General features: G+C 42.7%; 1 protein-coding gene across 3 annotated transcripts in view; it reads left to right on the top strand.

Moving 5' to 3' along the window:
• Nucleotides 1-15,538, top strand: part of ATP8A1 (ATPase phospholipid transporting 8A1) — a 228,671-nt gene that overhangs the window by 18,763 nt on the left and 194,370 nt on the right. The window lies entirely within an intron of this gene.

The raw sequence follows: 15,538 nt of genomic DNA on the forward strand, positions 1-15,538 counted from the left end.
CCTCGCATCTTAGAAACGAGTGGGAAGGCCCGCATGTGCATAATAGGTATATTTGTGTGTATTTTTTTGTTTTGTTTTCTTAGACTATCTCATTTATTTTAAAATCAGGATTTCCATCTCCTACTTCCCTCATCTTCTTTGTATAATCTTTAGAACTTCAGTAAACATAACTATTAGTGTCTTATCTGTTGCAGTGGGTTTTAGACATCTGGGAACTGTATGGATTTAATCTGTTTGGGATTGATATTTGTATTGCCAGGACATTTCACTCCATCGTCAGAGGTGAGAAGAACTTTCTTCCATGTCATCATCATGTTCTCTTGGCTCTTGAGGTGTTCCAAGCTGCCAGAACATCCTTCAGAATAGAGAAATTAAATGAAAGCACTTGCTGTAAAGTAGGTGCTAAGCAAATGTTACTTGAATCTGTGGCTGGTGAGTGACTGGGATAAGATCAAACTGTTCAGTTTTTGGAAGCTGAGATTTTAACATGTTGGAGTGGTTTCAAAATCTCATGGATGGGGCGCCTGGGTGGCTCAGGGGGTTAAAGCCTCTGCCTTCGGCTCAGGTCATGATCCTAGGGTCCTGGGATCAAGCCCTGCATCGGGCTCTCTGCTCAGCAGGGAGCCTGCTTCCCCTCCTCTCTCTGCCTGCCTGTCTATCTGCTTGTGATCTCTGCCTGTCAAATAAATAAATAAAATCTTAAAAAAAAAAAAAAATCATGGAGTTTCGTCACTGTGCTCTCCCGTGACCAGGGTGTCCCAGAAGGTCTGAAGGGCTGATTTTGTTGAACTGAGAGCCTCCCTTTCCAGTGGGTGATTTTTATTTCGGGTGTTAGAAGGTTCTCGAAGCATCTGTGCAACCCGTCGTTGCATCATTCTTGATCCACCTGTGAACTGGTAGGGTTGATGACAATCTCACACATCTGTAGGTGTCATCGCTTTAATGTCACTGAGCACCATGCTGGATCGTCTACGTATTTGCAGCCCACCAGCTGTCAGTCACACGTCCTGGTTGAATCTGCTCAGTGGAGGTTCCCGTCTTCTTTAACCACGTCCTGACATACTGAAGGAAGCCAGCCATGCCTTCCCTGCTTTTGGGCAGGGGACTCCTTGATCTCTGAGCCTTGGCTAACCAGTCTTGCTGGGTTCTTTAATACTGCCCACAGTGCTTACAGCAAAGAAGCCAACCCCAGGCCACATCCATTCTCAAGGTCGTGTTGGGATGTGGTGGGGTTCTCTGGGGCTCCTTTATGGATTTCCCACTTTTTTAGCCCTTGTTCGGTGGACTTGTTCAATAGGTTTCATGCCATATTGTGCACACTGCTGGTCTGTGTGCACAATACGGGCAGACGTGCATGTCACCCCTTTTCTTATCCCGGGCAGTGTTCTGTAGTGTAAAATGGTCTTGCTTGTGGGCAATTTATGTTGCTGTGCGTGCTGCACTGACTTCTGTGCCGAAGTCATCCTTAGCAGGTAGTCTTATGCTCCTCACTAGGTGTTTTTGGTGGTTGAGACCTTGTTAAGAAACAAAGGAGAATTATTATTTCTCTCTTAAAAAGTCACAATGGAGGTAAGAAGCAGGTGTCTGTCAAACTCCTCTGACACATCCTAAGAATAATACAGCAGCAAAATGATGTTATTTGAGTGTTTCTGCTTCCTTAAATAAAATGAGAACTAATCTGTTGGAACCAGTCATGTGTTCACCTATTTTTACATTGTAAGATGCATAAATAGCTCTAAAAATGAAACTTGTAATAATTCAGATAATTTCCATGGTGGTTTACTTGTATTTTTTCCGTAATGTGTTTTAAGGGCCGGCTCATTCAGAACTATAATCCAGTTATATCTTCTATGAATGCATTGCTGCCAAAGTCCATAGGGTTAACTAGCCTGCAAGGATCTTTATCAATTCAAGAGTCCTTTTCTCCATGATTAAAGTGATTAAAACTTTGTTGTACGTTGACCCTGTATTTGTGGTTCTCTGATGACCTCATAATTGTCTTTTTTTTTTTTTTTTAGTCTTTTCAAAAAGACAGACTTGTAGAACCATAGTGTTGGAGGGAACTTAGAGTTCATACAGTACAACACAGTCCCGACACTGCCTGCCTAGCCTTTGGTTACCCAGTTCCTGCCTGAGTACCTCTCAGGGATGGGAATCGTGCCCCCTTGTAAAACAGCTCGTTTCATTCTCAGCCAAGTCAAATTCTTAGCAAGTGCTTTCTTGCTAAGAAAGCAATAAAAGCAATGAAATCTTTTATTTGATCCACATTTTGCTGGACCAAATGTCACCCATGTTGTATTTGCATGGTTGGGGTTTTTGTTTGTTCGTACGTTTTATTTTATTTTTTTTTTAAGATTTTATTTATTTATTTGACAGACAGAGATCACAAGTAAGCAGAGAGGCAGGCAGAGAGAGAGGAGGAAGCAAGCTCCCCGCTGAGCAGAGAGCCCTATGTGGGGCTCGATCCCAGAGCCTGGGTTCATGACCTGAGCCAAAGGCAGAGGCTTTAACCCACTGAGCCACCCAGGTGCTCTGTTTGTAGGTTTTAGTATAGAACCTTCATTCAAGCTTCCCAAACCATCTCAAGTTCTGATTCTTTAATGTCATCTGTACATTTATTAGTGGTGCCCTGTATATCCTTACTCTGTTGTTGGAATCCAGGCAGTCTGGCTCCAGAGCCCTCTGGAAGTTACGTATTTATTTTACCTGTCCAGGGGATCCTTTTGTATCACAGCAGAGACTCACGGGACTCAGTCTTTGGGGTCACTCACTCTGCACAATATTGTCCTGGGTTTTTTTCCCCTCTGTAATCTATTTCATTTCCTACTTCATACCTTTGGCATGCATATGGCTTCAAGGTGCCATGACCCCTCTCCAGCCTCATTCTCTGTGAAGTTCCCTGCTCAGTGCTGAGTCAGCCTGCCTATATCTCTGGACCACAAGACCACATTCCTAGAAGGGAATCAGATTGGCCCAGCTGGTCAGGTGCCCCGTGTTAACCCTGATGCCCCAGGCCAAGGTCATAGGTCAGGAGAGGATTAGAGGGGCAGGAGCCAGGGTTTCTCAGAGTAAGCTCCTTCAGATGGGCTTGCAGGCAAGGGGGGACCAAAGGTAACTTCCAGTATGAGCCCTGTCTGTGGATATTGGTCAACTAGTTAAGAATTCAGATCGTTACATAATCATGGAATCGTGTCTCTGTTTTAAAGAGTAGGGCTTATCTTAAAGCCTTGTTGAAATCCAGTGCTAAAGATTCTATTTTATTTTTTTTTTAAGATTTCATTTATTTTTTTGAGAGAAAGAGTACATGCACAAACAGGGAGAGGGAGAGGGAAAAGCAGACTCCCCACAAAGGAGGGAGCCCAATGCAGGGCTTGATCCCAGGACCCCGAGATAATGACCTGAGCCAAAGGCAGATACTTAACCAACTGAGCCACCTAGGTGCACCTAAAAGCTCTTTTTTTAAAAAGGAAAGAAAGTCTGTGGAGACTTGCTGGTCCCTGATGATCACCTCCTTCCTTTAAACCATTCTTTTAATCATCTGCACTTGATTTTTGACTGGCATGACCCCAATGTCTAGCCAGAACAGTATTGTTTAGACTTAGGTAACATACATACACAAAATCTTTTTCAAAGGGGAAATTTTTTTTTTTTTAATCTCTGGCCATATAACCTATGTTATGAGAAACACCACTTTTAAAACAGTGAAGTCCTATTCAGTGTTAACAGAATTCTCAATGCTAAAGGAAAATGTTGTTTTTAAATTTATTTTCAGATTTTTATCACAAATCATTTAGGAATTGTAGTTCTCATTACATATATTTGTGAACTCTGAAAGACTTCTATAGACCAGGTTCATAAACAGTTTCTAACATACAGGATTCCTTTTCTTTCCTGTTCAGAGCACTGGGACAGCAGTTTCTTACCTCCAACTTTTGGAACCTCTCATTCACCATGGTTCTTCTATGATTAGTGACAATCCACTTAACGATTCTACAGGTTCTCACAGTTCTGTAGGTTTAAAAATATCTATGTGTCTGTCTGTATGTATGTGTGTATTGATAGAGACATAGATAAGCTACAAGATAGGTGCTGGCTTTTCTTTTTTTTAGCCAGCCCGTCCTTTCATTTGTGCTTTCATTCCTCCAACTAATGCCTGTTTTAACTTTTCTAAGAAAGTCTTAAGTTGATTACCCTTGAAAGAGAATGACGTGACGTAGGAGTTGAGAAGTTCTGTTTTTATTTTATTCTCTCTTAACATTATACCATCAGTTGCAGGCAGCAGACCTATCCCAGCAATTCCTTGTACTTCCAAATGGATGGGAGGAAGCATCTCCATCATCTCTGACATTTTTTCAAACACCTTTCCTTCATGCTCAGATGTCAGTGCATCTGTTATTATTCGCTTTTGAACATGTGAGCCAATTTCCAACCTTTTCCATGACCTTGTTTCTCTTCTTTTACTTGTGCCGCAGCACTGGTCTCTTTGAAGACGCCTCCCTTTCCCCTTCACGGGACCGTTCATAGTCGGTCAGCACGTTGCCTTTTTTAAAAGAGATTTTATTTATTTATTTGGAGAGAGAGAGAGAGAGAGAACACCTGTGTGTAAGCAGGCGTATAAGTAGGGGGAGGGGCAGAGAGAGGGAGAGGAAGAAGCAGACTCCTCACTGAGCAGAGAGCCCAATGCAGGGCTCCATCCTAGGACCCTGAGATCATGACCTGAGCCATAGGCAGGTGCTTAACTGAGGGAGCCACCCAGGTGCCCCAGCATGATGCTTTAGACAGCCTTCTGGACTTCTGCCTTTTTTTGGGTCTTGATGATAACTTGAAATATGTCCTTCTAGAATACATGTCTGGCTTGGTCTGATACCTCTCATTTGCCTGTCAAAAGCTCTGGTGCAGTTATGTTTTCTACAGGTTTCATTTCTACTTTATCCCTTTTGTATCGATTAGAAGCCAGTCCATAGTAGCAATTGCTCATCTTGTTTCCTGCGTCTTCTCAATTTGATGCCAAGACAAGTCAATGGTGCTTTTTAGCTAATTGTGACTTGTAGGAGATGCCTGGTAGATGTCTGGCAGTTGAAACCCCTCATTGCTAGTCCGGTCTGTTTCTGTGCCAATTTTTAAATCTATATTGGGAACAAACCATTTATTTCTTTTATCTGACCAAATGATCTGACCAAAAGATCATGGAAAAGGTTGGAAATTGGCTCACATGTTCAAAAGCGAATAATAAGTTAGGCTGTTCCCAAGGAGAGATCATTAAATTCCTTCCATCTTTTATTGTTCTTCTTCCTTTCCTGTTAAGGATGATTAAATTTTCACTAGTATTAAAATTCATTTTAAAATTTTAAAATAAATATTTTAAATATTTTTAAATTTTAAAATTATTAAAATTTTCATTATTATTTCTAGCATGCCCAAGATGTTATTTTTCTAGGTTAATATCCAAAGCCAGGAAAACTGAGTATTTACTATATGTGAGGTTCCACACTAGGCATGCCATAGATTTTCATGTGGTACTTCCTTAAGGATAGCCTGTCTTCCTAATGTCAGGAGACTTTTTTTAGTGTCCAGCCACTTAGAGTTCATAGTACTACTCTTGGAACTTGCTGCAATCAGCCTGAGTTCAGGAAGTATTAAGCCATTTATCTCCTGCTCTAGATAAGAAATGTTGTCTATGTGGTTTCATACTTGTTTATTTTTAGGTCAGTTCCCACAAAGACACTTAGAGAAAAATATCATTTACCATGTATGGTATGACAGGTCCTTAAAGAATATACTAGTGGTTATCCAGGATAGGCACAGAACTTCTAGGAATTTTTGGATGCCTGATGCTAAAATAGAAAATTTAGTGAACATTTACTACATGCAAAAGACTTCCCTGGAGTATTCTTTGTTACTTCCCCATATTAGAGTAAAATACCTGACAGTTACTGACATGTGCCCTTATGCCTGCCCTGTCTCATAAGTTAGGTATATCTCTAATATCTATCCTTATTATCCATTGCTATGTATAAGTATACAGGTCACAAGATTAATATTGGGGGGCGCCTGGGTGACTCAGTGAGTTAAAACCTCTGCCTTTAGCTCAGGTCATGATCTCAGGGTTCTGGGATTGAGCCCCGCATTGGGCTCTCTGCTCAGTAGGGAGCCTACTTCCTCTTCTCTCTCTCTCTCTGCCTGCCTGCGTAACTGTGATCCCTGTCTGTCAAATACATAAAAATAAAATCTTAAAAAAAAAAAAGATTAGGGGCACCTGGGTGGCTCAGTGGGTTAAGCCACTGCCTTCGGCTCAGGTCATGATCTCAGGGTCCTGGGATCAAGTCCCGCATCGTGCTCTCTGCTCGGCAGGGAGCCTGCTTCCCTCTCTCTCTCTCTGCCTGCCTCTCTGCCTACTTGTGATCTCTCTCTGTCAAATAAATAAAATCTTTAAAAAAAAAAAAAAAAAAAAAAAGATTAATATTGGATTGGTCAAAAGACCACAATCTATTAACAGTTTCATAGGTGACACTTCAAGGAGTAATGAATGGGGAAGGGTGCTTTAACATCGAAGTAGCATCTAACGAGGCCATGAGCATAGGAGAGATTTATGGTTGGAAAAAATTACTGAGGTGGACTAGGGCAGGTAGAGGAGAAATAGAGTTAGGAGTCAGGCCAAGATTTATTGTTGCATGAATGAATGCATCTATCAGTCTTAGAGCTGTGGAGCCAGGCTGGGCTTCAATCTATTTCCATATATTGTCCTGGTTGAGGTGCTCACTGGCTCTCTGACCATGAGAAGTAGTTTCCTTACCATCATCATTTTGAGAAGAATTATTTAAAAAAAGAAGTTAGCCTTTCTGTAAGATGAAAACAACCAATTTTTGGAAGCACATCACCGTGTTTTACCTCCCTGGGGTAAGTGGATGTCCTTTGTTAACACCCTTTTGTTATAACTCCTTGGGCTTGAGGGTTTGAGCTGCCCTCACATTTGCATGAACAAGAAGGTGAAAGAGAGGAAGCTAGGGATGTAGAAAGATTTTGACTGTTGTGTAAATTTCTTAGGGTGACAACCCCTAGTTATCCCAGAACATGCTGTACTCAGGGCTTGGATAGTACAGCTGTTAACATCAGAGGAGATCTGATCTAGCAAGTAGGGCCGGTTGGGGAAGGTTCTAGGCAGCCTGGTGATTTTGTGGGCAGGGTAGTTGCTTTATGGTTCCAGGTCATCATTCCATGCAGAGCAGGAACGTCAGCTAGTGACTGGTGGCCTGGACCCAGCATGGTGTCAGTATCCTACATTAGATGGGCATTGGGAGAGAACTTCAAGCAAAGGGCCGAAATGCCTCCGCTAAAATTCCATAATAAGGAAGCTGAGCATATTCTTTAAGTAGGTAGAGTAGTTCCCAGAATCAAATAGAAGCTTTATAGGAAGGTTAAGGATGATCCAAGGCAGCTTGAGTAATAATAGATGGTTATTAGTTCAGATGTCTTACCTGTGCTCAACTTTCTCATATGTCAAGACTGCAGATTGTGATTAGTTTACACATGGACCATGTGCCCACCTTTAAGTCAAAAAGGGACTAGTATCTCGATGTACTAGTCCCTAAAGACTGCCTAAATTTGGGGAAGGGGAGTTCTCCAAAGAAAACCAAAGGATTTTTCAGGAGAAGCAGATGCCGAGCTGAAATGAGCAGCAGATGACCACTGTACTAAGCCCAAATCAACAGAGTCTAGGAAGGTATATTGATGCAATTGAAAATTTCATTTCCTTTCTGGCTATTGCAGTCATGGGCTAGAAATTCGAGATAGATTGCTGAATAGTTTCTATTTAATTTCCATACTTCTAAAGGTGTTTGATTTCTTCAGAGCCATCTTTGAAAATGTAGTATGAGTCTTAACCTTTAAATCACCCAGTTCATTGTTTTCCCGCGAGGTGGTTTCTTCCCTTTGTACCCTCTCTGAGCAGCTGCTGTCAAGCTCACAACTGCACATTTGAAATCACTGTTTTGTTCCAACAATGCGGGATATGGGATATCTCTTTTGTAGCTCTAGTAACTGCTTTTATATTTCTAATTAAACAATTTATGTAGTAAGATACCATTAAAAACAAAATAAATACAAACTATAAATTATAATGAGCTGAAGATTGCTTTGGTCCAGAAACTTGAGCCAAAAGATACACAAAAAAACGAAAACAGAAACAAAAACCAAAAAAACCCTATTACATGAGGACTTCTAATTGCTATTTTTTTTCTTTCAGAAAACAAAACCTATTAAAATTTTGGTAATACTCATGATTTCCTAATAAGTAGCCCTAACTTTGTTCACACCTAAATTCTGTAGTTTGTGCCTCTAAAGTCTCTGGCTAGTTTTCCAGTTAATCTTTTATTAGATTCCATGACTGTTGCAGGCATGACTGTCTGATGACCTCATTCTATGTCAAAAACCATAAACAATTACTATGTCCTCTTTAATGTGAAATATCGGAGGCCAGTGAGCAAAAGGATATACAATTGGACTCTCCTGAATATGTTAGGAGATAATATAATAGACACTCTGATTCCAGCTTTAGCCTTACTGATAATGGCAATAAAGTTGAGTCTGCAAAAACTCAATGGTTCTTTAACCATATTACCAGGCAACAGAATGACTTTGTATTTTGTTCTCTTCTCCCTCCTACCTACCCACCCCAGCTTTTCTGTTGCATAACCCCCCACACAGATGACGTTTAGAGGGAAAACATTTACTGATTTTATATTAATTTATAAAATTGTAAGGTGAAGTCCATTTTTGTACTGTCTAGATGTAGTCACTGGTCACGATCTTAATTAAATATTATCCCAAAATTTAAAAAAATATTAATACCTGCATGAGTGTCTTTAAAACTTGCTTTCCCCATCTCAAGTATTTTGAAGGGGAGATTTACTTTATAATATCTAGCTGGAGGACAGGCTGACAGGAATTGTATGAGTGACTGACAAGTATTGTGCTTACATTGCTCACATAACGTCATTTGATCCCTTCAGTAACTATTTTATGCATGAGGACGCTGAGCGCAGAACATAAAATAATTTGCACAGTGTTATGGGTATCCAGATCTGACCATAAAGCCTATTCCTTTTCCCCACAGTCTGCCTTTCTCCTCATAGTAATAAAAATAATAGCTAGAATTTTTGTATGTGCATGGGGAGCAAGGCTCTGTCCTGCGTACTTTACACACATGCATTATTGCATTTAATCCTCACAAAAACCGGTGAAACAAGCAAGGTAGGCAGCTAGAGTGAAGTAATTTGCCTAAGGCAGCCACAGATCACAGCTGGTGGCCTTGAACTGTATCTCTCACTCCCTGGTCTCTGTTCCCAATTACAATTCTGTAATACCTTCCTTGAGTATACGGGCGTCGTCAGTATCCTCGGGTATGTTATAAAAAGAAAAAGATGCATGATTTTTAAGGACAGGATTGGTTGACTGTAAAGAGGATTCTATTAAGTCATTAATCATTTGTTGCATTGAAAATCCTAAATTTCTCTCAAGTCTTGGGCTTTGGCTTCGAGTAACTTCAGTCAGTGGGTAACAGTGGCATCACACAGCGGGGGAACGGTAATGCTTGGCCTGGAGAAGCCGTGAGGGTCAGAGCAGCACCAATTCCAAAAAAATGTCATGTATCCACCCATTTCGTCTCTGTCACCACTGTCTCACCCAGGCCCTGTCATCTTTTTCCTCGATGATCTTTCCACCTAAAACTTTTCAGTGGATTCCTACTGCATAAAGAACCCAAGTTCAAGTTCTTTATTGTTTTCCCAATCTGGCCCTGCCTCTGCCGATGTGATGCTCCTCCCCACGTTCACCATCACTGATCCTCACGTCCCTGGAAACACCAACCTGATTCTTACCTCGAGGGCTTCATTTCTGCTCTTCCCCAGCTGGATTTTCACTGTCCCTTCTTTAATTCCTTACTGAGCCCCCAACTCAGCCTGTCCTCAGAGAGGCCTTCCCTTCCCCTGAGTATGAAGCAGCACCAGCGGTGGAGGTGCAGCAAGGACAGGGAGGCCAGCCAACATTTCATGAGCTCTTCCTCCACCCGATGCATTGTTTTCTGCATTTGCTACAGACACTGTTATCTCCATCACAGAGATGGTGAAACTGAAACAGAGAGCTCTGTTATTCAATCAATCGCTTGTTTTCTTTTTCTTTTTTTTAAAGATTTTATTTATTTATTTGACAGAGAGAGAGGACAAGTAGACAGAGAGGCAGGCAGAGAGAGAGAGGAAAGCAGGCTTGCTGCTGAGCAGAGAGCCTGATGCGGGACTCGATCCCAGGACCCTGAGATCATGACCTGAGCCGAAGGCAGCGGCTTAACCCACTGAGCCACCCAGGCGCCCAATCGCTTGTTTTCTTTTCTTCACTCTTACCACGATCTGTAATTATCCTGCTCTCCTTGAGAAACTAAGTTGCTGAGAGAAGGAACCTCATGTTATTTTCTGCTGTTCCTGAAGCTTTTTAAAAACTGCCTGGGACCTAGGAGGCACTTAGGTGGAAATATGTTGAATGAGTGAAGGAACAATCTGACAGATTAGATCATAGTATTTGTGATAAGAAATAGAACATTTCAAAGATGATACTTCAGCTATAATGGTACTGAAAGGACTCAGAGCCCTTCAGTTAAATAATTGTTGAGCATTTTTCTTCTCTGTTGCATTATAATGTGTGCATATAAGCATGTGATCATGAATCTGGGCAGAGGAAGAGAGACTATATGTCAACATACTCATTAACCCAGTCGTCGCTGGTCAGTAGGTGGGTGCCAGGGAGTTGCTGGTGACAAATTACATCACACTTATCTTCCCAAACGCCGAGCACTGTGTAACTGGCTTCGGCTGCAGATTAGGTAAGGCAGTTAGTGCTGAGAAATATCTCGTTCAAGTGGGTAGATTCTTATTTTGTTTTGCAAATTTCCTTGTTCTTTTTTTTTTTTTTTTAAATATTTGTTTGACAGAGAGAGAGAGAGAGAGATCACAAGTAGGCAGAGAGGCAGGCAGAGAGAGAGGGAAGCAGGCTCCCCACTGAGCAGAGAGCCCAATGCGGAGCTCCATCCCAGGACCCTGAGATCATAACCTGAGCCTAAGGCGGAGGCTTAACCCACTGAGCCACCCAGGCGCCCCTCCTTGTTCTTCTGACCAAAGGATGTAGTGGCCTTTTTCTTCCTGGTGTGCAGCAAATACTAATGTCTCGGAATTTGGGAACTGAGAAAGAACTTCGGAGCATTAGCTTACCTTCTTCATTTTAGAAGGGAAGAGAAACAACCCCCAGGGATGAACTGATTTTCACAGGGTCACGGAAGTACTCAGTGGAAGAGCCAGAGCTTGCCTCATAACCACCAAGCGAGTTTAATGATGAAACACTGTTAGGAGAAGAGGAACCTTGTTCACATCAGGACCATGAACAGAATGTGGGCCCGTCAGCATTTTCTGTTTTCTTGAGAAAGAAAACTGTGGCCACCAGGAGGATGTTGCTTCCCTGTCCCTCTTTAATAATACAGTGTAATACCTTCTTGTAGCACATTCAGGAGCTGAAAGTGATACGTCCTCTTTGTTTCCTTGTATTGAAAATCTTGGTCCTTCAGAAGCCTGGAAGTAGCATTTGGTCAGCTTATAATTAAGAATGTGGAATTTGGGCTGCAAAAAATCCCTGGTTTGCTGTGTGTTCTAAGTAATTTTATCATTGAAATACTGAGTAACGTTATCATTAATTGAAGTAGTTAACAGCAGTGCTTTAGAAAACAAAAATGCTTTTCTGCTGGAGAAATGATAATCAAACAGGGTGTTAGAAACACTAAATACAGAATTTTCACAGTACCTGGAATTCTGCTTACTGAATCATGGTCTATTCTATTTTGCATAAATAAGGAAACGTCTCCTCCTTATCCATTTCAATGAAAGCTAGGGCACAATAGTTTACTTTAGGAGACTGGGTTGCTCCTGGCTGGTTTTAAGACATTACGGACGTTGGAGAGTGCGACACTGAAAGAAGCTAAGGCGGTTCAGAAAGCGTTATTGAGACCTGCTTCGCTTCTGTTCCCTACGGTGCTGGGTGTGTGACTGTGTCCGCCACGTTCTTCGCTCTTGTAGAACTTTTAGTTTAAGAAGAGTAATGATGCCATCAGTGGATGTAAATGCCCAAGTGAGGACACCGCGCTGAATGCTTGAGTGATTTTCCTGGAGAATTCAAAATGAAGGAGTGTGTATCTGATGTCACGATCATTACTTTGTATGTCTGTACTTGGTGCCATGTTGAAATGGCCAAGAATTTGAAAATGAGGGAAATGGGCTTCCTTCCTAATTTCTTTGTAAGCTCAACTCATGGGAGGAGCAAAGCCACCTGTAAGAGAGGCCGATCTGTTCCTAGGACTGCAGGGTTTCATGGTCAAATCCCACTGGGTGGTTAAAGGTCAGTTTCAACCTGGAGATGAATATGGTCAGAAAAGGATGAGTCTGGGAGTTAAACATTGGTAGCACTCTTCTCAGCTTTGTGGAAGGAAAGAGAACTGTGTCAAACAGATTTGCGGTATCATAGCCCCATTGCCAAGGTATCCCAACAGACTGATGATTCTGGTTCTACAGTGCATCTACCCCTGTTGGAGAACTGGGTCCATCAGGCTATGCTTGCCCATAGACTTGTCATCTTCCAGTGGGTTAATTCATCAGATGTTGAGGGAGTTTGGATTGACGTGTTATCCGTATGTCCAGAACTAACCTGCCTATTTCTACAATAGAAGAAAGAGTTCATTGAAGGCTTTTATCAGAATAGTCAACAAACTTTCCCATTCCAAATTAGTAAGAATGCTAGTCTTTTCCCCAGACACCTTCATGGGTTATTGCTGAGGACCTGTAGATTAGGTGCGTTCCCTCAGCTACTTCTCAGGTTGCTCTGCGGGCTCACTCCGAGCCTGCTCCCTATCGCTGGGAATAAAAGCAATTCAAGGGCATACACAAGGTGGTACCTGCAATGTCCAGCCTTCGATGTCCTGGGAGTGGGCCTCAGGTGCCTGCAGGGTGTCTTTGTTACTGCTGATGGAGGAGCTGGGCTCCCTGGACCCCCAAGGGAAGTAGGGCAGAGGTGACTACCAGCTCCCACTGGCTGAGCACCTAACTCCCTACTTTCAGTGCCGATCTCCCTCCCTCCTCAGTGTCATTCCTGCTCAGGGTATCCCGCTGCCTGCGTTCCAAGGGTTCTGCTTCGTGTGCTCAGCTTCACGCGCACCATCTTTCCAAGGCTTTTCTTCTGTAGAAGAAAGCCTGTGGCATCTGCAACATTCTGTGCTCAGAACCATCCAGCCCTCCTACAGGATGAGAACAGGTCACCGTAGACTCCCCCCTGACTTTGGTGAGCTTTTTCTTTAGAGATCCCTTACGTTCAGACCTTGGTTAGGACGCTCCTAGTCCATTGGGATTGTTTTAACTACTCTCCCATTGAAGGGCTGATTCCATTCCCTTTGTCTCAGGACATCCTTTGCTTCGTAGATATTCCTGAAAAGAAGTAATGTGCCACCTTGGTAGCTTTTGAGGCCCCAATATAAACGGATATGGAGTGATACCTAACGCTTTAGCTAAGAACATCCAAGGGCCAGGCCCTCAAAAGTCCAGCCACATAAAGAGAATGCAATCTGAGGGCCTCAGAACAGAGTTGAGAATTGGTTTTTCCTGAGGATCTCTGTCCGGTGGAAGTGCCAGAAATAGGACATTATGATTTTTGTGCTGTCATTAAGGAAAATCTCATAAAAGATTTTTAAGAATTTTTTTAAATGTGTATCCTGCTATTTTGTGTTCCGTATCTTAGTCCGTTCAGGCTGCTGTAACAATACCATAGACTGGGTCGTGTATGGGCGACAGGGATGTAGTACTCACAGTTCTGGAGCCTGGGAAACCCAAGATCAAGGCACCAGCAGATTCACTGTCTGTGAGGGCTCACTTCCTGGTTACTGACAGTCTTCTCGCCGTGTCCTCACATGGTGAAAGGGACAAGCGATCTGTCTAGGTCCCTTTTGTAAGGACACTAGTCTTATTTATGAGGGCTCCACCTTCATGACCTGATCACCTTCCAAATGCCCCACCTCTTCATATCACCAATGTGGGGATTACATGTTTACCTATGGCTTTTGAGAAGACACAAACATCTGGTCTATAGCACTCTATATATAAAATTGTGATTCTCTAAAACTGGAGGGAAAGTTTGTATCTAAAACATGACGTAGTGAGAGAGAATTATTCACCATGTGACCATAGGCAAAGTTTCTAATGTGCCTAAAACTGTAAAATGGATAAGATACTACTTAATTTGGAGCCATGTGGCCTCTGGGGTGACCATTCTCACTCTGAGCCTCTCAGCTTGGAAAGCTCTCAGTGGCTGGCTCGCTGCCAACCAGAGGATGCGTTCCAGACTTCTGCACAAGCGTGAGCGATCTCCCGAGATCTGGCCCGTGTGCTTTTCAGCACATCTCACCTGTCTTTACCTTGCCCTTTGTTGCCCTCCTGTGAATTCCCCTGCACACACGACACTGGTCCCCATACTCATGTTCCCCACCTTTGTAGAAAGCCTGAATGATTTTCTGGTTGCATATAGCAACAAAACCCTGCAGACAAGCTTTCCTTGTCCAGTTTGTTACCAGCACTTGGCTGTCACTAGTGTCCTTATCAGTGGGTGGAGAAAAATTGGTTTGCCCTCACGGGGGGGGGGGGGGGGGGGGGGGGGACCAAAATGGCCAAATAACCACTCCTTTGTCATTTGATATTCAGCAAACATTTATTGAGTACCTGCTGTTTGTTGGTACTGGTGTTAGGAAGATGAGTAACACAGCATCTATGGCCTCAGGGGATTCCCATTCTGGTAGGGAGAGACAGACTCATAAGCAGGCAGTCAGTAATAAGTCCTTCAGATAAGTGTTTTGCTGGGGAGAAGGGCAAGTGCAGAGGGCTGTGGCAATACAGAGAAAGCTCACTGACTTAGCATTGTAGAACACTTCAGATGAAATGTTCAGTAGGTCAGCAGGTTGTTTTGTTTTGTTTTCTGTCTTTTAAGATTTTATTTATTTATTTGACAGAGATCACAAGTAGGCAGAGAGGCAGGCAGAGAGAGGGAGAAGCCAGCAGGCCCCCTGCTGAGCAGAGAGCCCGATGTGGGGCTCGATCCCAGGACCCTGAGATCGTGACGTGAGCCGAAGGCAGAGGCTTAACCCACTGAGCCACCCAGGTGCCCCAGGTCAGCAGGTTTTATGGGAGGAGTTGGCTTGGCTAGATAAAGAAGAGAAGAAAAATGGGTATCGAATACAGAGTACTGCTGGTGGCCCTTTCTAGGAAAGGGGTAAAGACTAATTTAATCTAGTCTGATTTCATTCTCACTAGACAGTAAAAATAAGCAGTTTACGTTTTTTTTCCTGTTCTTCTGCAACTTGTGTTTTTTGAAAAAAGTGTTCTCAATATGGTGACAAGATGTTACTGCACTGAAATTGCCGGAATCTATTGCATTGTTAGAACCATCCTGAGGTGACTTGAAATGGTCT

This window comes from Meles meles, chromosome 2 (assembly GCF_922984935.1).
Source record: "Meles meles chromosome 2, mMelMel3.1 paternal haplotype, whole genome shotgun sequence".
Classification (NCBI taxonomy): domain Eukaryota; kingdom Metazoa; phylum Chordata; class Mammalia; order Carnivora; family Mustelidae; genus Meles; species Meles meles.